We start from the raw sequence: 2,669 nt of genomic DNA on the forward strand, positions 1-2,669 counted from the left end.
GATAATTATATATATAATTATTATGGAAAAGGAAAATATTTATGTTTGTTAAAATATAATTATTTAAGAGAAAATTATTGTATTTCGTAGAAAATACATATAAATTATCTGTGGGAGGATAATTATTTGGAGAAAAAAATTTTGTTTAGAAAGAAAAAGAAAATAATTATATTTTTATAAAAATATAATTATTTCTAAGGGCAAAATAGCAAAATAAATTGAAAAATTTACAAATATAGCAAAATTTTGGATTCTATCAGTATAGTATATCATTGACTATTAGTGTTAGAATTTGCTATAAATGGTAAATATTTTGTAAAATTTGCTGTTTTTGAAAATTCCAATTTGTAAGAGTATAACTATTTTGGTAAAAAAAATAATGTTGATTGGATTTGATGAAAATAAGGAAATCACCAACAACACAGATTTCATGTTTAAAAACCAAACATGGCTAGAAACACATTTCATAAAGTCATTTTAAATCCTTAGCAATCAATGCATGTTTTAAGATTAACTTTTCATTCAAACCATTCATGTTAAATAATAGATCGAGTATTCTTTAAACTTGTTGTCATATAAGTCGTGATTAATCAGTTTCGGTTCAACCCTCTTTCAAAATATTGGAGTTCAATGATACCAAAAATCATATTTAAAAATATTTCAAACATAGTTTATAAAACGCTCATGGAATACTGTAGTAGCATATATAAATTTATAATAAAAATGCTTGAAAATAAACCACTCACAGTCAATAACTCAATCGTGAACCATTTCCATTTGGCCTGAAATAACTATCAATGTCCTCCATTTATCTTCACATATCAAGATGTCACACTATCTCTAAAACACTTTATTATGACAACTCAAGCTATTTATGGTTCAATCGGTCGAATTCCCACTTTCCTTATTAAATTTGTGTCATTCCCCATATGCTTTAATTTAAGTTAGAAATCCACTTTTAGACCCTTAACTTCAAACTTAACTCTAGCACCTTAAGCATCTAACTTAAGTCAATTTTATTAGGTTTTTTTTTAATCTCATACACTTTTATTTCAACTATTGAAGGTTTTTTTAGATTTAGATTCTTTAGATCAACATGGGTCAATTAACTTTGAATACTTAATAAGATCCCCTAAATCATTTATATTTCAAACATGTAAAAACAACACCCAATTAACAACCAGCAAAGCCGGAGGAAGGTCCCTTCTTGACCTTTAACATTCTTCTTTAGGACTTGAGTCTCCTACATATAATTCAATTTTAACTTTTAAACTTAATAGATATTCAAGAGCTTTAGAAAACTCAACAAAATTACACAAAAAGTTATCAATAAAGTACTCTTAATTTCAATGGACAACATCATAATTACCTTCTAAGTTTGAAATCAAGCATCCATCATCATGAGTTACTCAACGATATCACTAAGATTAGATGGGTACTAAAGATCGACTCCATAAAGCTTAGCATCTTATCAAAGTTGTGTCAAAATGTCTAATTTCAACCTCCCAAATGGTTAGACAGCGGCTCAAACTCCTTTAATATTCAAACCTAGCATCAAAATAGAATGGGTATTGTGAAAACCAAGTTGAAACTTAATGGATTATCGTACTGTTCAAAAAATACAACTAAACAAAGAAAATTTACGCCAAATCTTAAATCCAATAAGGGACGATTGGAATAGAATGAAACTTGGAATAGAATGAAACTAACGCCAAATTGGCTTGCTAAAGAACGACGAGAGATGGTTGTCGTTGTCGACAAGCTTTTGAAATTCCAATGAGACCCCAAATGACGGTGAACTCCAACGACTAGGGGAGATGTGGCTGCAAGGGTGCAACCAATTGAAACCGTAGCCAAGAGCGGTCGTTGAAGACAGGCCAGACAATGACATTTTGTACTATGGGGTGTAGTTGGTGGAGAGGAGATAGAGAGACGATGCGCGGAAGATAAGTCGAGAAGGTGGGAAACTTCCAAAAGAATGATGGGAGGCTGCGTGAACTTAAGGAATTAAGAAGAAAACCTTCTTCTCTTTCCTTTCTTTTTCTTTTTAAATCTTATTTATTTTTAAAAGAAACTAATACTAAATAAAATGACCATAATGCCCTTCACTTCAACTAAAACTAAATTTGTCATTTCCATAATTTTCGGCAATACTTATAAAAATATTAATATAAATAAAAAGTGAATGAAATGGGAGCTTACAAATATTCACCAACCAAATCACTTTAGTTTTCTTATCATCCTAGTACAATTGAATAAACGACCGTCAACAACAATAGCAAATTATTAGTTTTACTTTAGAAAAATAGCAAAAATAATTTTAAATTCTTAGAATAGCAAAACATAAAAATTTAAAAATAAATTAATTAATTAATCTCTTAAATGCTCATACCCAATCTGAAAAATACAATTGTTTACCTAAGTTTTAAATACACTGTAATTACAATAACATATGCTACATAAAAAATTTCTCCAAAAAACACAAAGATTAGAAAATTTGTCATTACGCCTGCAAAAATTAAAGAAATTTCGAAAATCCATATGTTCATCTTTTTACTAGTTTTCTCCCGAATCACATTTGTGCAACTCCGAAAACGACAATGCACAAATCAAGCCAAAAGATGGTGTGCAAAGAAGAACTGAATGTGGCTCGATGACTCAAGCCTACC

General features: G+C 29.4%; 1 long non-coding RNA gene across 1 annotated transcript; it reads right to left on the reverse strand.

The window, feature by feature from the left end:
* Positions 1 to 1,250: 1,250 nt before the first annotated feature.
* LOC116403182 lies at positions 1,251 to 1,902 on the reverse strand. The gene is made up of 2 exons (XR_004215789.1): positions 1,711 to 1,902; positions 1,251 to 1,548 (listed from the first exon to the last, which is right to left on the reverse strand). It is a non-coding gene; the product is annotated as an uncharacterized LOC116403182 (long non-coding RNA).
* Positions 1,903 to 2,669: the final 767 nt, after the last annotated feature.

The sequence above is a fragment of the Cucumis sativus genome, chromosome 4 (genome assembly GCF_000004075.3).
Source record: "Cucumis sativus cultivar 9930 chromosome 4, Cucumber_9930_V3, whole genome shotgun sequence".
NCBI lineage: Eukaryota > Viridiplantae > Streptophyta > Magnoliopsida > Cucurbitales > Cucurbitaceae > Cucumis > Cucumis sativus.